The sequence below is a fragment of the Talpa occidentalis genome, unplaced genomic scaffold (assembly GCF_014898055.3).
Source record: "Talpa occidentalis isolate TD23 unplaced genomic scaffold, MPIMG_talOcc4v2.1 talOcc4.5, whole genome shotgun sequence".
NCBI classification, from domain to species: Eukaryota; Metazoa; Chordata; class Mammalia; order Eulipotyphla; family Talpidae; genus Talpa; species Talpa occidentalis.
The window spans coordinates 125,706,885-125,729,065 of NW_023604861.1; positions in this window are offsets into that span (position 1 = coordinate 125,706,885).

Below are 22,181 nucleotides of genomic sequence, written 5' to 3' on the forward strand. Positions count from 1 at the left end.
AAGATGAAGACATGGAGGCCCCAAGGGCCTGGATGATTGAGTACAAAACTGGTCAGGGGTGAGCCTGGATCTGGACCCAGACCTCTGTGCTCCTCACCCTGGACCACAGCCATCACCCTCTGCTGCCCACCCACAGTTCCGCTGCTTCAGAGTCCCAGGAATACATCCATCTTGAGCCGGAGGGAATGTTTGGAACTGTCTGTCAGAAGTCCAGGTCCCTCATGTCACAGATGAGGAAACTGACACCCAGAGCGGGAAGAATGTGACAAGGTCTCTCAGCCAGTTTGGACTGAGCCGGGGACGTGGAGCCCAGATCTCTGCATTCCCCATCTACATCTTTCTCCACTGGACCCACCTGCCTTTAGACTTCTGAACTGGGGATCATCCTATCTGGAAAACATGACTGATGCCCAGTGAGGAGGGGATAGGATGGTTACTGGAGGCGATGGCCATTTGGGGAGAGGACATGTAAAATAGTGTTATCTCTGTGACTTTTGTGAGGCTGCCTTGTCCATGTAGAAGTACTTCGTAATGCAAATCAATGACATTTTATCAACCGGCAAACATTTAGGAGCCAGAGGCCCACAGAAGCCCACAGGCCAACCTCTGGGCTTCTGCAGGCAACAGAAGGCTGTCTTTGATGGTTCAGGACTGATCCAGCTCCATAACCCCCATGGCCCTGCTCATTTCTTCTCTCTCCTTTCTACCCCACCAGCCTCCCTACACCTTCCTTCCTTCTTTTTATTTAACAAACTTTCACAGATTGCTAACCTTCTGCCAGGCCCTAACTTGGTGCTAAGGAAGCAAAAATAAGGTAAAGGCTTTTCCTAAAATGTTTCATAGAAGAGAAAGAGAAAACAAACGTGAAAAAGAACTACCAGGAGTCTGTCCAGGGACCAGAGGGCCTCCAAGGCACTGTGGTGGTCAATTAGGAAAAGGAAAAGATACCTCTTTGCAAAAGCAGCAGCTTCCAATGCAGCAGGGAGATATGAAATAGCCTGGAATGTTCTGGAAACTGTAAACATGGACTTGGGATTAAATGTCTAAATTCTGTTTTGGAGTCACACAGGCGGAGTTTGGAAGCCTGGCTGTGCTGGGCACTATCTGTGCAAGCCTGGGCAAGTTATCAAACTTTCTTGCCGATTTGTAAAACGGAACAATAATTTTTAGCTCACAGGGTCATTGTGAGAATTGAGTTTATTTATTCAGCAAATTATCTTTCGGGTGTTTACTATGTGCTGGGCATCACTGCATGGGTGAGCACACTCGGTCAGGTCCCTGCCCGCATGGAGCTTGCCTGCTAGGGGAAGGGAACGGACAGTGAACCAGTTAAATCAGTGAAGTGGTCGGTGACCGTGAGTAATTGAAAATAATAAAACAGGTTTTTGGGATGGGTTTCCCAGGAGCATTCCCTGAGGAGGTTTGTGAGGGGGCTCCTTGTGTCCCCCAGGAGCATAGGGTTCAGGGGACAAAGTAGCTGGGCAGCATGGAGGAGGCCAAGCTAGGCTGTAGGCAGACACAGAGACACAAAAATACAGCGGCGGCCTAGGCCTGATCCCACGGGGCCTCTGGAGTGCACGTTATGCTAAGAGGGGTGCCAGGCAGACAGAAAGACTCTGCGAGTTAGTATGTGCTTAGGAAGGCTCCTGCTGGTCACCACATGAGGACCCCTCTGTCCTCGTCAGCCATGTTCTCTGCACCCACTCCCTGCTGCCTCTGCCTCTGTTCAGAACTCCAGAACAACTTGTGATTTCCCTGAACACTCCATGTCCTTCTCACACCAGGTACCTCTACCCACGCCGTTCCCTTCCTGGAATGCCACTGTTCTCTCAGGAAAATTCTTAGTCATTCTTTAAGCCTCAGTCCAAAGGCTGCCTCCGTGTCTGTGAAGAATTTCCCTGGCACTCCTGGGGGTTTTCTACTGTATAGCCTCTGGTCAGGACCAACGAGTCCCACCATTTTGCAAATTTTTCTTGTTCTCTCTAAGACAGTAACAATTTTCTCTTTTTCCAATTCATTAGTCCAGCACAGTGCTGTGCTTTCAAGCTTCGGGTCTACTCCCAAGCTATTTAGCCAGTCCCCAATACGAATGGGTGCTGGTAAAGATCCAACATTGTGAAGATGCAAATTCTCTCCAAATTAATCTATAAATTCAGTGACATCCCAATAAAAACTTAATAACAGTTTTAAAAATGGAACTTTACAAGCTAATTCTAAGTCATGTAGGAGAGAAATGGACTAGGATAACCAGGCAAATTTTGACATAGTAAAAACAATGAGGATATAGCTCTTCCACATAAAAACATTTGCAGTCACCTCCATTATCCATGGGGGACGCATTTCAAGACTCCCAGTGGATGCCTGAAACTGGGTAGTACTCACCCCGTGCACAGTATGTTTTTCCTATACATAAATGCCTATGATAAAGTACCAGATTAACAAGCAATAACTAATAATAAAATTGAGCAATTATAACAACATATGTAAAATTTATGTGAATGTGGTTTCTCTCTCTTTTTCTCAATATCTTGGTTGACCACAAGTAGCTGAAACCATGGAAAGTGAAATTGCAAATGTGGGGACTACTGTACCATAGAATGGTCAATATTGAGTGATATTGGTGTAAGAACATGTAATCCAAACAATGGAACAGAGCAAAGAGACAGGTCCAGGAAAACCTAGTATATGCTGAAAGGGCATTTTAAATCACTGGGAAAGGACTGATTATTCAAGAATGTTTTGAAGACAATAGATTATCCACTTGTGAAAAATAAGTTAGATGTTTTAATAACATCTAAAAGAGAATTCATTTTAGCTATTTTAATCAGGAAGGAATTTATGGAAGGTATGTATAGCTGCTGGAATTGTAGGGGGTATTGGAAAAAAAGATTTTAGGTCGAGCATACCAGAACAACTTCCAAAGCCACAATTTGGAACTGAGCCACAAAGAAGATGGTGTTGTTGCTACAATCTGGAAGCTGCCAGAAGGCAGGAAGTTTTTGCTACAGATGCTGTTCTAAAATCACACCACCTTTGCCAGGATCTGTGCTAGTAAGATGGGGCTTGGGCTGCCTGTTTCCTCCCCATTTCCAAAGCTTCATGTGAGCTGTATCTGCATAAGTCTTCCAGTAAGCAAACACTGGGATGCAGTTAGAAGACTGGAAATTTGGGGGAGGGTAAAGTTTGTGAAAAATAAAGGGGGTGGGGGACAGGAGTGTCATAGAAAGCTTTCAAATGTGTTATGGGTCTGATACCTATGAAAGGAAAGGGAGGACAGAATGTTGGGCAGAAAAATCCTCATATTGGTGCAGCTTTGAGAAAGTCTTGTTTGTCACAAGGATTGCCCATGGAGGAACCCTTCTGGGTGGGGAATAAGTGACCATGCACAAGTTCCCTCTCTGCGCTTTGTCACTGGAGCAGATTCTGAAGGTTCTATCTGGGGGAATCCCCATTACATCTGGTACCCTAGCTGCAGGAGAGTCTCTGGAAGATGGAAGACACACCAAAAAAGCATTGATAAGAATTTTGATCTGTCCGACCTATTGTATCTATCTACTACAAACTCCTACCTCACACCATGTGCAAAACAAATTTCAGATGGATTGAAGAGGTGCAGTTAAAAAAAAACAACAAACCAAACTATACAATTATTGGGAGAAATCAAAGAACATGTAAAGATCTATTTCTATAACCTCGGAATAGGGAAGACCTTTTTAAGCAAAATGTAAAATCTAGAAAATATAAGAACATTTTAAATTATTGTTTTTAAGAATAATTAACGCTAGCATTTTTTAAAATAAATTTTATTTTTATATTCCCCATACAATTGCAACCCCCTTATTTTGACCCCAATCCCTCCCCTCCCCACACCCTACCCCCCATAGAGTGTCTCTGGTTCATAGTTTTTTATTGATTTTGATTTTCACTTTCTTACAGTTATTCATTTTCCTGGTCCCTTATTTAGGTTTTCTAGATTCCTGCTATGCGTGAGACCATCCGGTATTTTTCTTTTTCTTTCTGGCTTATTTCGCTGAGCATGATCCCTTCCAGCGCCATCCATGTTGCTGCAAATTGCATGTGTTTATCTTTTTTGAATGCTGAGCAATATTCCATGGTGTATATGTACCGCATCTTCTTGATCCAGTCATCTATTTTTGGGCATTTGGGTTATTTCCAAAGCTTAACACTAGCATTCTTAATTGTGAGAAACCAGATGCTTTTCCTTTAACATTGGGAACAAGGTAAGAATATCTCCCCTCACCATTCCTATTCAACATTGGGCTGAAAGACCTACTTAATGCAGTAGAACAAGAAAAGGAAGTAAAAGATATACAGAATGGGAAGAAATAACACTGTCTTTGTTTGCGATCACGCAATTGTCTATGTAGATCACAAAGAATCAACAAAAAACTCCTGGAATGAATGTTTATAGCAAGATTTCAGGATGTGAGGTTAATATACAAAAAGCCAATTGCTTTCCTATATATCAACAATGAATACTTAAAATTTGACATTAATAATATGATACATATAAATCTAACAAAATATGTGCAGGATATATATGAAGAAAATTAGAAAACACTGATGAAAATAAAGATCTATATAAATGGAGAAATACATGCTCGTGAATAGGAAGAGTCAATATCATTAAAGATGTCAATTCTTCCCAACTTGATCTATAAATTCAATACAATCGCAAGCAAAAATCCTATAGAGCTGTTTTTTAGATATTGATAAACTGATTCTGAAATTTATGTGGAAAGGCAAAAGACCCAGAATAGCCAACATACTATTGAAGAACAAAGTTGGAGGACTGAAACTACTTGAAGATTTATTACTGTAAAATTACAGTAATAAAGACATTGTGGTATTGATGAAAGAATAAACAGAATAAAGACGCTACAAATGGACCTACAGTCTTAGCAAACATCTTTGATCAGCTGTCTCTGATAAAGGAATTGATCCAAAATATACAAAGAACTCTTAAAACTAAACAATAGGAAAACAACCAACCAATACCAACAGTGGGCAAAAAATCTGAACAGACAAGTCAACAAAGAGGACAAACATATGGCAAATAAGCATATAAAAAATGTTTGAGATCATGTCATGGAAATGCAAATTAAAACAATAAGATACTAATATATATCTCTAAAATGATGAAAATCTCAAACACTGACAACACCAAAGATTTAGTTAAAATATGGGGCAACAGAAACTGTCATTCATTCCTGGTGGGACTGCAAATAGTACAACCACTTTGGAAGGCAGTTTGGCAGTTTCTTGCAAAACTAAAATAGGCTTATCATAAAATCCAGCAACCATGGTCCTGGGTATTTACTCAAATGAATTGAAAACTTTATTTACATAAAATCTTGCACACTCATATTTATAGCAGCCAATAATTGAATGCAACCGTGATATTCTTCAATAGGTGAGTGGATAAACAGAATATGGTACATGCATACAATGGAATATTATTCAGCAGTAAAAATAAAGGAGCAATCACAACCCAAAAAGACAGGAACCATAAGCACATACTTCGAAGTGAAAGAAGCCAGTCTGGAAAGGTTTGATCCCAGCTACATGATATTCTAGAAAGAGCAAAACTAGAGAGACAGTAAAAATATCAGTGGTTGCTAAGGATTCTGAGGAAGAAAAGAAGGGATGAAAAGATGGAACAGAAGGCATTTTTAGGGCAGGGAAACTTCTCTGAATGGCTTGGTAATGGTGGACACATGACATTGTGCATTTGTTAAAACTGATGAAACTATATCAAAGCCCATCCTAATATAAACTATGGACTTTAGTTAATAATAATGTATCAACATTGGTTCATCAGTTGTAACAAATGCATGACAATTATGCATAATGTATAAGAAAAACACTGTGTGTACATGGCTATTAAAATTTTCATAAGTAATTAATATACCTGGAGAAAAATTTGGCAGCAAACATGACAGCAATGGTTGGATGGCTAATGGTCTAGTTTTCTTGGGATATTTATGGCTTATACCTGTTCTATGTTCTGCCTGGTTTTGTGTTGTCATCAAAAGCATCTTGGTTTAAATGGTAAATTAGATGGCCACCATCGACTGAGCTTGGTTTTTTTTTTATTGATAGTAGGCAAAAAACTCTTTTTTTTTTTTTTTTTTTTTTTTTGTGGGACCCTCACGGACAGCCAGGGAACGAACCGGCCCTGCAAAGGCTGCGGGCAGACTTGCAGCCCAGCACTCAACTGCGGCGCCACCAGGGGAGGCCCAACAGTAGGCAAAGAACTCTTATAAAGCCAGAAGGAAAAGATAATCTAGGTGAATAATGGATGGTATATATGAATGGGCATATTTGTTTGCCAGGGCTTCCATAGCAAAATATCACAGATCGAGTGGCTTAAACAACAGTTTTTTTTTCCTCACAGTTGTCAGGTTTGGTTTCTTCTGAGACTTCTCCCCTGGGCTTACAGATGGCTGCCTTCTCACGGTGTCCTGACATGGTCTTTCTTCTGTGTACACACAAGTCTGTGTACTAATCTCCTCTTCTTATAAGGACACGAGTCACGCTGGATTAGGGCCCATCACATGATCTCATTTTACCTTAATGATTTCTTTAAAAGCCCTGTCTCCAAATATAGTCACATCTGAGCAGCTTAGGACTTTAACATATGAATTTTGGGGGGACACAGTCCAGCCCATAACCATGGGCAAAGTCACAGAAGTAGTACAAGTGGTCAATAAATACATGTCAATATGTTTAATATCACCGACACCCACAGACATAATGATCTTCCTGACCATCTTCCCCAACAGAATAACAAAAACAATAATAAAAGAAGGTTGATTCTTTCTAGGGTTGGCAAGGTGCAGAGAACTGCTATTTGTTAGTGGAATAAATTGATACAGCTTTTTTGGAGTGCAACTTGACAGCCCCATGAAAAGTGTATAAACTTTGATGTAAAAGTTTCCCTCTGAGCCCTCACCTTACAGAAATACAGATGTACAAAAACACATACATAAAGATGTTAACTGTATCGTCTTCAAAATAATATTTAAAAACTGAAAAATTATTTAAATTTCTATTGATAGATAAACTATGGTATATCCATACTATGGAATACTATACTGGGGATAATAAGGATGAGGTAGACCTATAGTGAATATTGTATGATATTCTATGAATAAAGTAGACCATTGATAAAATTGAATCATAAAACCTTTTGGGAACTTTTTAAAAAAGGAAACAGAACAGAAAGAACAGATGGGATATATAAAACACAGATGGAAAGTGATAAATTTGAACTCAGCGATATCAACAACTGTATTAAATGCAAACATTTTGAACATCCCATTTAGAGGCATAGAGACTGGATTTTTTTTTTTTTTTGAGCATGATCCAGCTGATGGGATTCAGGGCAGGCTGCCCCCTAAACATGCCACGTTGATATATTCATCGTTTTGAATTATAGTTACTTGAGGAACTGTCTGCAAAAAGGACACTCTAACCCTTTGAAAGGAAGAAATAAACTTCTCATGGGAAAAGTCTCTTCCCTCTACCAGGAGTTAGAGACTCATCCTTATCATTAGAGACAGGGATTCAGGGCTGAGAAAGCTATGTAAACAGACCCTGCTTACTTCTTTACTAATTAGAACCCAACCTAAGTCTCTCTTTGTTGTCAGTCTCACAAAATTATGGTTTCCTAGTCAGAAAGCTACAAAAACTTCCTGCTTTTGTCACTTGTCAGAGCTCCATATTTCTGGAATCCTTGTATTATAAAATTAAAATAGTTTTTTCTCTAATTAATCTATTTTGTGTCGATTTAATGATTAAACCAGCCAACGAACCTAGAAGGGACTGAAGGGAAAAGATTTGTCCCTTATATAACTATATTGCTTACAAGAAACCCACTTTCAATACAGCCAGAAATGGGCTAACACTATTCAAAAGAAAATGACTGTCTTACTAAAATGCAAATCAGATTTCAGAGCAAAGAATATTTCCAAGGGTAAAGAAGGTCATTTCATAGTGGTAAAGGGATCAAATGAACAATGTTTTCCAAAATATATAAAGAACTAATAAGAATGCTTTAAACACACAAAGCAAAACAGAACTGAAAAGAGAAAAATCCCAAATTATAGCCACAGTTATAAGTACTCTTGTTCTTATTTCACAACATTCCGTGGGCCTTTATATCTTGAAACTCTTTTTTTTTTTTTTTTTTTTTAAAGATTTATTTATTTATTTATACAAGCACTGGGTACAGTCAGAAGTGAGGGAGGGTGAGAGAATTCACCAGAGCCAGAGCGGGGAGCAGAGCAGGCAGAAGGACCGAAGTACACTGCTGAGGGGAGCAGCGGGCGGCAGGAGAGGTCTGCGCGCCATGTGGGACCCTCCTCCAGTGGCCGGGGAGCAGCCGGGGATCGAATTGGCGCTGCAGAGGCTGCGGGCAGCTTTGCAACCCAGCGCTCAACCGCTGCGCCACCGGGGAGGCCCTATATCTTGAAACTCTTAATTAAATTTTAGGTCATTATGCAGTCTCTAGTTCCCCTGGTGTGAATACCCTCATTTGTTGGGTCAGTGAAATAGTTTCCCTTGCCACTGGACAGGGAATTCTAGAATTTTTTTATTGCTTTATTTTTTTTTTTATTGTGAGCTCATCAGCAGCAGGTGCTATTTTTCATAAGAGTGTTATGATTCCTTTGAGTTATTTTTTTTTAATTTCTTTTTTTTTTAATAGAGGCATGTTTTATTTATTTATTTATTTATTTATTTGTTTATTTGTTTGTTTATACATGCACTGGGTACAGTCAGAAGCGCGGGAGGGTGAGAGAATTCACCAGAGTCAGAACAGGGAGCAGAGCAGGCAGAAGGACCGAAGTACACTGCTGAGGGGAGCAGCGGGCGGCAGGAGAGGTCTGCGCGCCATGTGGGACCCTCCTCCGGTGGCCGGGTAGCAGCCGGGGATCGAACCGGCGCTGCAGAGGCCGTGGGCAGCTTCGCAACCCAGTGCTCAACCACTGCGCCACCAGGGAGGCCCTCCTTTGAGTTATTAAGGTCTCCTGCAGGTGATTTCACCACGGCCTCCTTTTTGGGGATTTGCCCCTTCTTACTCTCTAGTGGATTGTAGGTTTCTGTTTCATTTCTGATGCCTAGAAATTTTATTTTTCTTGATTTTTGAGCTTAGTTGTGTTTTAAAATAAAATTTTAAAGAATTATGCAATATATCACTCTCTGGAGCAGGTCTGGAAAATTCCCATGACTGATTAGTTTTTGGTTTTGATCAGATGTCTCAATGGGTCTCCCATGACAAAACTTTGTAATTTGACTTTACCCAATCTCTCTCCTTGTTGTCCTTTGTCCTGGAACTATAAATTACTTTATAACGAATTTATAAAAAGTTGGCTTTTTTAAACTGGAAAAAATCATTTTAGGATTAGAAGTTGTTTGCCTTTTAGGATGTAAAGTAAAATTTGCTTTATGGAAGGTGTTCCTTTGTTTTGGAATATACTACTTGAGTTAGCCCTTTCAGCTATGCTAATATAAAGCAAGGAGCTGTCTATCATTCTTGGTGAGTGTGGGAGAGCACTGAAAGGGACCTAAAGGAGATTTCTTACTCTGAGAAGTTAATATCTTTTAGTAATATACATTGAATGAATTTGTAGAATTTTACCTCTGAGCATTGTTTTATTTAGAGCACCACTACTATCCCCTAATTTGGAATCAAACTACCCTATGTCTGAAACTGGCATGTTCTTACACGTGGTGAACCAGTAGCTGTGGCCAAAAGATTAGGTGCCTTCCCTGGGGTCAGTTTTTTGCACAAGATGAGGAGCTAGGATGGAGAAGTAGGTGGGAGAGAAAGAGCTTCCCCACCCTCATTCACAGCCCAACCCAGAGCTGGTCTTTCCCACGTGGAGCTACCTGGTTATAGTTTGAGGCACAGGACCCAGCCAGGTAGAAACAGGCAGTTGGAAGAAAGACAAAGATCCCTGAAGACATTGTTGAGCTACTGGATTCAGCCATTCCTGAAACCTTCAAAGTCCTTACTTTTACATGAGCCAATCATTTTTTTCTTGCTTAATCAAAGTTGTTGCATCGCTCTCACTTATGAGTTTTCACTAACGATTGTGTGTTATCTCTAATTTGTTCTTCCCTAGACTTGATATTCCCAATTCATTTGGCATTTGAGGTAGTTTCTGGATCCTTCCCTGTTCCCACCATGGTCATCTTCCTCTGTGCACGCCAGTGTCCCCAGGGAGCCTTCTCCCCAAGGGTTGTACTACAATAAAATACATGAGGGCTTTCTCTGGAGAAATGATAGTTTTACACCCATGGATCAGGTGCTGGGGGGAGTCCTTGGGGGGTAATCCTGGTCATGGTAACATGTGATTTGAGTATTCACCCTTCTATAAAGAACAGCAACTTGGGGAGTTCTCAATCAGCACCGAGTTACTTCGTTTCTAAGTGGGAGGGAAAGTAGGAAGGAGTTTGTCCTCGTTTATGGCCAAAAGGACCCCGGGGCTGCCCTGAAATATAGATGAAACTACTTAGTCATCTTAACTGGCCATTAATGAGCTGATCCATAATTTAGAGGAAATGGCACAAGGAGGGGGGCGGGGAGACACTTGGGTCAGACAGGCCCTTATCGGCAGTTGTGATGAGGGTGCGTGTGTGGGCGTGTAGACGGGAAGAGTGAGCTCACTCCTGCCCGATTTCACCTTGGTCAAGGTGAGCCAAGGACCTGCCTCAACAGGCCAGGCCTGGATTTAGATTCCCAGGTGACATCTCAGTTGCTCCTAGCGCCCTTTCTGAACCCCAGCAAGCCTTGCTCTGTCTTTCTTCTCCCGATGCCTTAGTAAGTTACATACACGTTTAAAACACTTAAATCTGCAAGTTTGGATGCCCCCAATCTTGTGGTCTCATGGAGTCACCTGATCTTTAGTACCCCAGAGAAAATGGATCAAAGCTTCAATCCATAATAGAGGGAACCCCAGGGGTTCCTGCAAAACTTCTCGGGATTTGTTCCCAATCCCCTCTTAATCTGTTTTAATGAATTTCCTCCTTCCATTCTCCCCTCCTCTTCCCCTTCTTCCTTTTATTCTCCCTCCCCCTGGCTGTTTTCTTCTCTGTCTTGTGTCAAGACAAATGTAAAACTCAGATCCTTTCCCTTGATTTCCCCAAAGTAGCCCCTCCAGCTGTCCACAAATTTATGAGATATTCTGGGTTATTCTTCTTTCTAGATTAGAAAGTCTACATAAGTCTGATCACAAAGCCATCCTGGTTAATATCCTTCAATGGCTCCCCATGGCCTACAAGATAAATTCTGGTTGCTTTCAATGCCTTGCTGAGCCCCCTTGGCCCCAGCTCCCTGCTCAGGTCCCCCTCCTGTTCTTCTCTGCCCAGCACCCTCCCCTCAGCACCACTGCACCCAGAGCCAGGCCGTCCTCAGTGCCTCTGCCCAAAACCTGGGCCAGGCTCTCTCCTAATAGGGCACAAGGCACATGAGACACATTTTCCTACATATACTTGGGAAAGGTGCATTCATCTTAGCACAGAAAATGCCTTGAAGATGAATATGAGATATTTCCTTGGCCACAGCCTGCCCCCACCCCCCAACCATCACGTCTCCTTGGGCACACACAGGGCATCACTCGCTCCAGCAGCAGCCTGTCGCTCTTCTCCCCGCTGCCTCTGGGCCCATCTCTGTCCAGAAAACATTAAACCAGCTTTGAAATGACTTTTTGCTTTGACACAGATTATTTGACTGAACAACTCCCCCTACCCATCTCTTCAGGCATGTAAAGATTCCTCATCCCTTGGAAGGCTGAGTGGCTAGGATAATTTTGTTAGTTGTTTAGCTCACAGATTTTCCTCCCCTGCCGCTCAAGTTTAACTCTTACCCAGAGCCCTTTTCATCAGCTCCACCTGCCTGATTTGATATATCCTGCCACTGGCTCCACCTCTCCCTTGCTAGCAGCCGCAGTCCCTCCCTACCTCCCCAACAGCCCAGGCCCTTATTTCCCAGATCTTGCTCTGCCCAAGCTAGCATGGCACTCAGGCAGTCTTGGAGGAAGGATGGATTGGGGGTGGGGGCATGCTCACCAAACTGTAGCCAGTTTAGGTGATTGAGGTAGGAGCCCCAGCCTCCCTCCCAGAGACGTCAGGTAAGACCTGGCGTGGGAACAAAAGCGGGAGAGCCACAGCTGGGCAGTGGCACTTGGCTTCCCACTGGATCATCTCAGGGGCAGGACACCCCAACTGTCAGTGGTCTGACCCCCCGAACCGACTTCATCGGCTGCCCCTTCTCTGCAGCAGTGAACAACAGCTCCCAGCTGGCCCATCAAAGCTCAGGAACCCTTTCTTCTGAGAGGCAGTTCACACTTGGCTTGCTCTGCTCCAGCTCCCAGAGGCCTTTGGGTTGATTTGCTGCCTTGGGGCCCTACTGGCCAGATCTGTCAGGTGAGACTTAATCAGCTGGGTTTAGGACTGGAGTAGCAGCAGGGTCCCGTGGAATGGGGGAGAGAACTGCAAAGAGGGCCTTGGTGTGAGAAGGTGGGCAACTTGCTATATAAAATTTAAATCCTTGCCCTAGTTGCTGCCAAGAAGAGAGAAGTGGCTGATGAAAACCATATGTCTCTGAGTAAGTGGAACGAGAAGCCCTGCTTTGTGTGCGCGTGTGTTAGAGATGTGACTGTCGGTCTCCCATGCAATGGAAAAATCTCTATTTTAAAGAATACAATGTTAAGAGGCACTCTGAGACAAACCACATTTCGCAATTAAGTAGTTTACAAGGTCAGCAAAGGAAGGACAGAATAAGCCAGCTGAAAAAAGGTCTTGCTCAATACCAAAATTTGTTTAAAAGTTCAATGTTACAGTCCAAAACTGTTACATAGGCTGGTCTTGTAGATTTTTTTTTAAATTAGCCAAAAAGATGAAACTCTTCCAAGATACAGAAACAATGAAACATTCAATACTGGTACGGACGTTGCATTTTCTGTTTGGGGGAAAAGAAAAAAAGGATAATTTAATGCAAACGACACCACTTTTTACTTTTTCTGAATTGACCCCAGCAAAGTGAACAACAGAGACACAAACATAACTACCGTCCACTTTGCTGGGTAGACCTCTCCATTTCTCCATCGGACACCTCAAATTCCAAGCAAATGTGCTTCCTTCCCCCAGTGCCTTCCCCTGCTGTCAACACACACACACACACACACACACACACACACACACACCACCCCTCCCCCACCCCCAACTCTCCATCCTGATGCCCTTACCTGCCCCTGGGGTACCCTTCCTCCTGGCTGTCTGCAAAAACAGTCATTCTTCAAGGGTATGAATTTCTATATTTTCTCCATTCCACTCTAATTTTCAGTGACCTCTTTTGCATAGATTCTGGTTATCAGGTGAAAGTCTTCACCTTGTTCTCTATTTCCTTGACCATGGTAATCAGTTATTTGAAAGTCTGCATCAGATGCACCAATATCTGGATCACCTGTGGGTCTGTTTCTATTATGGAGATGCTTTTTTTTGGCTCTGGCGGGGTTATTTTTCATCGAGAGGATTTATTGTGGCTTTCCGGAAAGCAGTTCGAGTGTCGGAAGGCCATCCCCTTCCAGCCGGGGCTCGAGCTGGCTTGAAGCTTGTTGCCAGGCTCAGCAAAGGCCACACTGTTCTGTCCCTTCCCCAGCACCTCACCCTGGGGGCCCGGGGTTTTCCAGGAAGTGTCTTCTTTGGTGGGGCTGTGGTTCCAGGTTTGTTCCCTAGCGCCCTCCAACTGCCCAGCTCCGGCCCCTCAGCTGCACTTCCTGCTCCACCCTTCATGGCTTGCCTGGATGTTGCCCATGAACTGACTGATGCCTTCTGGGATAAGGGCTTCGGAATTTTGAACTAACCTAATGTGCTTCTCTTCACCCAGACTTCTTAGCTCCAGGTCTGGTTCGCCAGGGCATTTTGGCCTCCAAGTTTGTCTCTGTACCACGAACTCCCCCAAACCTCCAAGTTAAGTTCTTGGTTTCTTCTCCACTCTCAATTTGGTCTTTAGTCTCTTGACCCCAGGGATGTCTTAAGAGGAAGAATATCACGGAATTTCACCCCCATCTGCAAGTCCTGGTTGCCTGCAGATAGCTTTTGACTTTGTCCACCTCGTCCTTGGTGAGAGGCCTGGTCTCTAATAAGTTACTCTGACCGAAAGCGGCTCCTCTATCAACTCTATAGAATATAAACCCTCTGAGGGCAGGGGCTGGTCTCCATCACTGCTGGGATCCCTGGCTGATCTCGTCCTGTGCTTTAAATTTTACCTACCTCACACTCCAAGACATTGGTCACTGACACTCAGATCCTAAAACTTGGGGTGAAATTCAAGGGGTGTGCAATGCAGTTCTGTTGCCTCCCTGGTGGCTGGAGAGCAGAATTCAGGCACATGAAATTGACCTCAGCCCCTTTCCCCTGAGTACTGGCTAGCATAATTTTAGTCTTAAGAGAAGTACATAACCTTGCCTACCCCCTGACAAAACCACCCAACCCTCGAGACAGCATCACTGTGTTATTGTTAACCCAGGAGCCAGGCTTCGTTTGCGTGTTTGCAATGCCCTGCATGTGATGTCTGGGGAGCCACGTCAGTCCTCTGGGGGTGACTTCAGCCATAATGTGTCATAACTGCAGTCTTCCTCAGGAAGAAAGGAACCAGTGAGTCCAAGAGCCCTTCTACTCTCTAAGTGTCTTTGCAGGTGAAGGTGTCTCCGGCTGAAGGCAGGCCTATCCCAGCCAGTACTTGGAAAAATTAATACATAAATTCCACCTCTACCTGGCCATTCCTGATGTCTACCTCAGCCAGAGCTCTGTGCTGAGCTTTTAGTCCCACGTGTAAAATGCCACTGGTTATCTCCATGTGTCTGTGGCACAGAAACACCACACACCCAAACCTTCTCCCCCCTCTTCAAATCTGTCCCTCTCTCAGGCTCCCAGCTCAGGAAAAGGCATCTCCCTTTTCTACCAGCAACAATTTCTGCCAGAAACCCCAGTCACAAGGACAGTACCTACCACCTGTCTCCCACACCCAACCTCCCTGAGACATTCCACTTAAAATGTCACATGACCTCATGCAGCTCCATGCTCACCACCCCAGCCCCACCCAGGACTGTTCTCTCCGTGGCTGCTCAGTAGTCTCCTTACATCCCTCCCCAGAGCCGGCTGGCCTCCTTCCCACAGGTGCACCAAGCACCCTAGGACCAGTGAGCCTTTGAAAACAAAAGGCCAATGAAGTCATTTCTCCATAAACACCTTTCAGTGCTATCCCTTTGCTTTGGAGAGAAAGTTTCGAAGGTAAGACCTCAAGGACCCAGGCCCAGGCTGGGCCACCCAGCCTCAACTTGCCTTACTCTTGTCCTTGACACACATCCATCCTCAGGGTCTTCTAAGTCCTGCCGGCACCATGAGCTCCTCTCGCCCCTGGGGTCTTCACACAGGCCTTTCCCAGGCAGCAAACACCTTCTCTCGTGTCTGCCTCTTTTCTGCCTCATTCTTCAGGTTTAAAAGTCCCCTCCTTGGGGGAGCTTCCCTGCCCCCCAGGATTTTTCAGTTGCCCCTGAGAATTCTCTGTGGGTGTGACCTGCCCTCTGACCCTAGCCCTTGGCCAGCAGGATGGTGTAGTGGGCCAAGTGGTCATTGAATGTCTCTCTCCACTACACTCCAGGCTCCTGAGGGGGACTCTGGGCTTGTCTGCACCACTACCGTAGGTCTACCACTAGCAAAGTGCCTGGACATCTCAGAAGATTCATAGATTTTTTTTTGAATAAGTGAATAAAAGAACGAGGAGGAAAACAGGCCACACCCACCCAGCCCCAGGCACCCAGCAGAAAACAAGATAGGGAGTGCTCGGTGGAGAGCGGGCAGCTGGGGTGGGATTGCTGGTTAGCAAGTCTCCAGGTGCTTGACCATGAAAGTAAGGAATCCCACGTTGCTGCCTAACGCGGCCTTCTGCTCGCCGGGTTTAACGCTCTGGGCCGGGAGCCGGGGCTGGGTTCCAGCCCCACACCTAGTACCAGTCATGACACACAGCACTTTTATGATGCTCCACAGTTTGCAAGTCATTTCCACAGAAAGGATCTCCTTAAACAGGCTCCGTGGCCTCAGGCAAGCAGCTTTTAGAGGCTCGTTGGAGGAGGAGACCAGGAACCCAGCGGGCATCGCTACCCACGGACTCTGGGGCCAGTTTCCTCTCTGGCTGAGTCTCCTCATCTGTAAGATGAAGGGGTTCAACAACCAGGGTGCACCTTGTGGGGTGCTGCTGGGTGAATAAGTCAAATTGAGAAATACGATGCCGTGTGATTTCAATCCTACATGGAATATAAAGAAACAAAGCAAGCGAACAAACAAAACAAAACAAAACGAAACCCTTGGATACAGAGGAGAGATTGATGGTTCCCAGAGGGGACGGGGGCTGGTGAAAGGGGTCATTTACATGGCGATGGATGGAACGGAGACTTTTGGGGGCGGGTCATGACGTCCTGTATACAGATGTTGAATTATAATGTGGCACACAGGAAACTTAGATAAGGTTATAAACCAATAAAAATTTATTTTGAAAAAATAAAGGGCCTAATGAGGTGATCTTTAAGGTTCATCTTAGAATTTAGAATTAAAAATTCAGGACTGTTCCAATCAGCAAATAAAGTCTTTGAGGTGCCCTTTCATCTCAAACATCTCCTCCCCACTGTGAGCCCCAGTAGTGGGCAGTGCCCCCAGAAGCCCTGAAAATCCCATGGGTACCGCAGAGAGGTGAACTGAAATCAGGGCTTTGGAATAGGTGGTTCATTCGAGAGCCAGGCCCAGGACAAAGTGAGACAGGGAGAGAGGCCAAGGCCGGGAGGGAGTGTGCCCAGGTCACTTGTCTCCAAGGGCCATGACCTTGCCAGGCCTGCTGAGAAGCCACAGAGCCCCTCCCAGAGCTGGTGCCCAGAGCAGAGCTCCCCTCCCCACAGGGGACAGCCACCCAGCCGTGTCACCCTGAACTTCTGGGTGTGTTTACTGGCAGGCTGAGGAGGCTTCTTGGCAGAGAATGCAAAGAGAATCCTGGAGGTCACACCTGGAGATGGACCAAGCTCACTAAGGCCTCCCCCAGGAGCAGCGACTGAAGTCAGGCTGGATGGGGTGTCTGAGTCAAGTCGTAAAGGGCCTGGGGCACCCCTGTCCAACCCCAAGCAAGAAGGGGTGCTGGGACTTTCCTCCCACCCCCACCAGTCCTCCACTCTGATTCCTCCCTCCTCTCACTGCAGAGCTTTTTGGTGGCCTGGACAATTGAAAATGGGGAGAGGGCATAGTCTCTCAGCTTGGGGGATTCAGATGGGGCTCAGCAGAATCTGGGGAACAGTAGTTGTGGCTCTGCTGGGCCACCCTTGAGTGATGTCGGGCTAGACTGGGGCCCCACAATGAGGAAGCGGATGGTTCGTGAGACTCAGTCCCTGGGAAGTGAGAGGTGCTCCCGCAAAGGCACTGGTGTGCTCCCCACCCAGCCCCCGGTGGCATAGCGCTTCCTCTCTGTTGTTTCATGAAACTCAGACCTGCTTCACTTTTGAGTCCAAAGTGTGTTAATTAAAAAAGGAACACTGGCCGCTTCTAGTTTTCCTCCTCAAATCTACTTCTCTCCAGGCGATAAGGAATGGAAATTAAAGAGAAGAAAGCCTCTCTTGAGAAGGTGGAGAAGCACAGAGATTTTAATTTCAAGATATTGTCTGTCCACACTCATCCTCTGGGGGAAATTTTTAATGCCCAAATAAAGTTCACTCTCGTCGGGAGAGAATGGGGGACTCTTAATTTTCAAAGGGTTGGGTGGAGATCTCAATTTCTCTAGCTGCACCTCCCTCACCCCAGATTTCCTAGTGTTTATAATGAAGAATTTGGGTGGCTTCTGTCCCTGGTTCCTGGGAGGTAACCTCTAAATCCTTGGGATTTCCCAAATCATAGAAGTCTTTGTTATTCATGGTGGTCTGCTAGGACCTCCGCTGAGTCCCCACTGATGAGGTGACTCAGAATGGGGGCTGCCTCGCCAGGAAGACCAGCCTGTGATCAGAGGGGCTGAGTCAGATGGTGATGTCAGCCTGGCCTCTGGGGAGGGGAGGGAGGCCAGGGATGAAGCTCTATCACATGACTGATGATTCCATCAATCGGGTTTTCATCATAAAACCCTAATAAAAGCTCTGGACATGGGGGCCCGGGTGAGTTCTTCCTAGTTTGATGTGCCAGGACCCTAGGGCACCTCTGAGACCCTCTGAGGTCGCCTGCTCCGTGCCTCTTCCTTCGGGGGCCCTGATTTGTGACCGTTATAATAAAACTGCAGTCACAAGCACAGCGCTGCCCTGACTTCAGTGAGTCACTCTAGCAAACGAGCCCAAACCTGTGGGGATAGCGGCCACTTGGTCAGAGTTATGGGTGACCTGGGAACCCCAGGCCTTGCAACTGGAGTCTCAGGTGAGGGGAGTCTTATGGAGGACAGTGATGCTATCCCCTGTGAGGTCCCCGCCAACGCAGGTAGTTGGTGACAGCTTGCATTACACCTCACTATAGCTCTCTGCTTCTTGATGCTGCCTGGGGAGCCCTCATCTGCCTGGAAGCTCTTTCTCCTCCAAACACAGGCACATTCCTCAGCCTCCCCCAGGAAGCCAGACCCAGACAAGAACACTGTCCTTGACGCGGACCTGGTGGGTCTGCTTCAACTGGGGAAATCCAGCGAAAACCTCACGGCCCTTTGGAGCAGGGCAGTGATCGGCCCCAGCACCTACTAACGCAGCAGATGGAGCTTCCAGCTACGAGATTCACAGCTGACAAAGCCCTGAAAGCACTTCAGTACACAATGCCTCATTTCCCTGTTCTTCTAATAATATTTTTGGGGGGATCGACTAAGTCTCAGGCACTAAGTTAGGACAGAAACATTCATTGGAATTATTTTTAATAACAGTTTTATTAAGATACACTTGATACACCACACCATTCACTCAAACTGTACGAGTTAATAGTCACAGAGCTGCACGATCGTCGCCATCATCTAATTCTGGAGTATTTTCATCACCCCAAGAATTATCCATTAGGAGTAACCTTCAGCCTCCCCTCCCCCAGGCTCCTGACAACCATTAATCTATTTTTGTCTCTATGGGTTTGTCTATTCTGGACATTTCATATAAATGGAATCTTAAAATATGTTGCCTTTTGTGACTGGCTTCTTTTATTTAGTGTCGTGTTTCCAAGCTTCATCCGTGTTGTGTTACGTATCAACACTGCATTCATGTTTATTGCCAAATAATTCTTCACTGTCCCCCTCCACTCCCTAGAGGGCTCTTGCAGGGGCAGATCCTGCAGTGGAAGGAAACCTGGGCCTGTTCACGGCTCAGTTACACGCCTTTCAAACCCCTGGGAAGAGGAGCCTGGGGGGATTTACTGGGCTGCAGCAGGGTAGAGATGCTGGTGGGTGGCAGGATTACAAGGGGGTTTGTCTTTCCTTTTAAAGGAGCTTTGGCTTTTGTTTCTTGAGCAAATAGGAAGGTACAGAGAAAAGCATTTGTAATTACAAAAGGATATGCAAATATAAGGTGATATTATTACCATTGTTATTTGTAGGAACCAATGAAAACCCTTTCCAGAATGAAATCATAGAGTTCATGCATTGTGATTGTGTGTGTGTGTGTGTGTGTGTGTGTTGGGGTTGCTGGGGGGTAGAATGTGAAAGGATGAAAACTAGAGGAGAAAGGAGGAGAGCAGATTTTGCAAACCTTGCTTATGAGAGAGTTGTGGGCAGAGTGATTTCTAGCATATTCCTTTACCACCTGGATAATTATTATTTTCCTTTATGTGAGTTCCTATTGCTTTTCATTAAACAGATACATTTATAAAGGAAGGTTTATGTCACATATGTTAAACGGCAAACCTGTATCATTTACCAACTGTAAGATACCCTATGAACAAATATAATGAAAACCAAACAGTTATTAAGTTCCAGCTGATACTGTTGCCTTGTGGGCCTGGAAGATTCTCCCAACTTCTCAGCCCAGCTCACCTGTCCTTGTCATTCATGCGTCTGCTTACATGGCACCTCCTCAGGAAGGCTCTCTGCCCACCCCTTTCAGGATCCTCTTCCTTGATTAATGTCTTTGAGGGTACCATGGCCAACTAAGGTATTTTCTCTGCATATGTCCAGTTCCAGTTCCAGGGCAGGGCCTGGTCTATCTTATTTACTCTCCACGGCCTACTTCAACAAATAGCAGCTAAAGAAGCGGCAGAAGCACTGGGCTTCAGGCATTAGCTCTGGTGTGTTTTGGTTATCCTTTGAGTGAGCATCTGTTCGTGGTTCAAGAATACTGTGGGCAGCGCCAAGCTGCCACTTCACTTCCGTATGGCAGGAGGACTGAGCAAGACTTAAGAAGGAAGCAGCCTTGGGGGTGTGATCCATGGTTCTGCCTGCACTATGGGGACCCCCAGGCGGCAAGTGCCATCCAGGCTTCTGGTTCTCCCTTGCCCACTTCCCAACCAACGGTGAACCTCACCAGCTTCTAAGCCTTCCCCAGAATAAAGGGGCAAGTCCTGCTGACCTCACAGAGGTCACACTGTGAGCCTGGCAGGCGACAGTTGTATGGGCACACCTGGCAGAGACAGTCTACTCGATAAACAAGAGGAAAAGCTCAAAGGCCTTAGCAGAAGATGGGACTGAATTACTGACTTGCCTTCAAAGTTCCACCCTTTCTTCCAGACCCAACTTTAAAAGTAATATTATTCACCCACTATTGAGAACTCATTGTGTACCGGGTAACTTGCTAAAGAATAGCTTTATATTTTATCCTTGCAGTAATCCTACAAAGATTGGTTGTCCCCATTTTACAGATGAGAAAACTGAGGCTTAGAAGTTTTATGACTCATGCAAGATGAAGCAGCCAGACTGCAACAGGAAAAACCGGGGGGACCAGGTGTGACCTAGTAGGTGGGTTCTCACTTATGGGCTTACAACTGTAGGACGGGACACAAAAGCAGACACAGAGAGAAACAACAATAACTGATTTACATAGGGGTAAGAAGAGAGAGAGAGAAATTGACTGCCATGTGGCCATATGACTGTCACTTGGCCAGGTATCATTTGCTGAGCAGAAACCGAAGTCCAAGCCAAAACCTCATGCCACAGGCTGGCTTCTCCATGGCCACCCCGCCTCACCAGTGGTTTAACTGCCCAGGTGCCAATCATTTACTGCCCAACCCCTGTGGGCCTTACCTGACAAAGTGCCAGCCCCACCACTATTTCCCATCAGTCTCACTCAGGGGTGCGAGTCTAGAAATCTCCACCTTCTACACTGGAGTCAGCAGTGAGCACTACCCATTGGCGTGGAGGTTACTCCTCACTGTTCCTCTTAGAAGACAAATTCTTCCATTATATGTATTTATATATATCTCAACCACTTCAATGACACCACCTACAAGAAGACTTCCTGCTGGGCAATCTAAAATTTTCTATATGCTCATAACTGCATTGTTACTCCCTGATGACATCTGCTCCATCTCCCGGTATGTGTGCAAGTGCTCGTGCATGTGTGTGACATTTGTGCACAGGCTCACTGCAGACACTCCACCTGTCTCAGTGTCTGAGGGCTCCTGGGTTTCTTCTCCATCTTCCGTGCAGGACTGACGAAGGAAAACTAGCAGTTGCACCTCCAGAGATACAAACGAGCTCCTTCAGGAAGGCCTGGATGTTTACTGGGAGAGTAAGTGGAAGGAGCAGTTCAGAGGGTGACTCGCAGGCCTCCAGGGAGGCAGGGGCTGGAGAGGGTTTCCAGAGGCCTCGCCTGGCCTGCAGCACTAATAGCTGGGAAGGGCCACTTCTCTGTCTTTCTAGATTGACTTCCTCCCTGCTCTTTGTTACAGCAGGAGATCTGCAGGGGTGAGAGGAGAGAGACACTGGGCATTTACTTCCAGGGTTAGTGGGGACCCTCCCCTTTGCTCTGTGATTCTGTCAGACTCTGCACTCTCCTCTACACCCAAACTTCACTCTGGGGCGTTCCCCCAGGTCAAGTTTGTAGCCCCTCTTCTAATGCTCCTAATTTGGTTGTGCCTCTGCCCCTGCTCTATACTGTTGGGGTGCAACATCCTTGTCTGTGCTCTTTGGGTCACCTTGAGGTCAGGTTCTGTGCTTGTCTGCATCCCCACTCCTG